We start from the raw sequence: 342 nt of genomic DNA, 5'->3' as shown, positions 1-342 counted from the left end.
AATTAATCCGTGTTAAATCCATGGTAATTCAAACTGCACGCTCTCTCCCTAATCAATTTTTACTTTCATCTCACTTAATCAACTTCTTCCTTCACAAACGTCATCATAAAGAGTTAATGACCTTATCATAGTGTCCGATGAGTGTGTCTATTTCTGAAGGAGTCTTTAAATGTTTGTGGTTTTTAGATGTTATGGCGGTTCGTGGAGAATTTTCTAGTGTAGTTATTTTGGAGTGTTTATTTCGTAACTGTTCCTTTGTGAATAGTGTATTGTACCATCGGAATTCCAAAAGAAATATTAATCAACATTGGATCTCATTAATGATCTAAAAGATATGCACTG

Source organism: Penaeus monodon, chromosome 15 (genome assembly GCF_015228065.2).
Source record: "Penaeus monodon isolate SGIC_2016 chromosome 15, NSTDA_Pmon_1, whole genome shotgun sequence".
NCBI lineage: Eukaryota > Metazoa > Arthropoda > Malacostraca > Decapoda > Penaeidae > Penaeus > Penaeus monodon.
Note: the sequence above shows the minus strand (reverse complement) of the source record.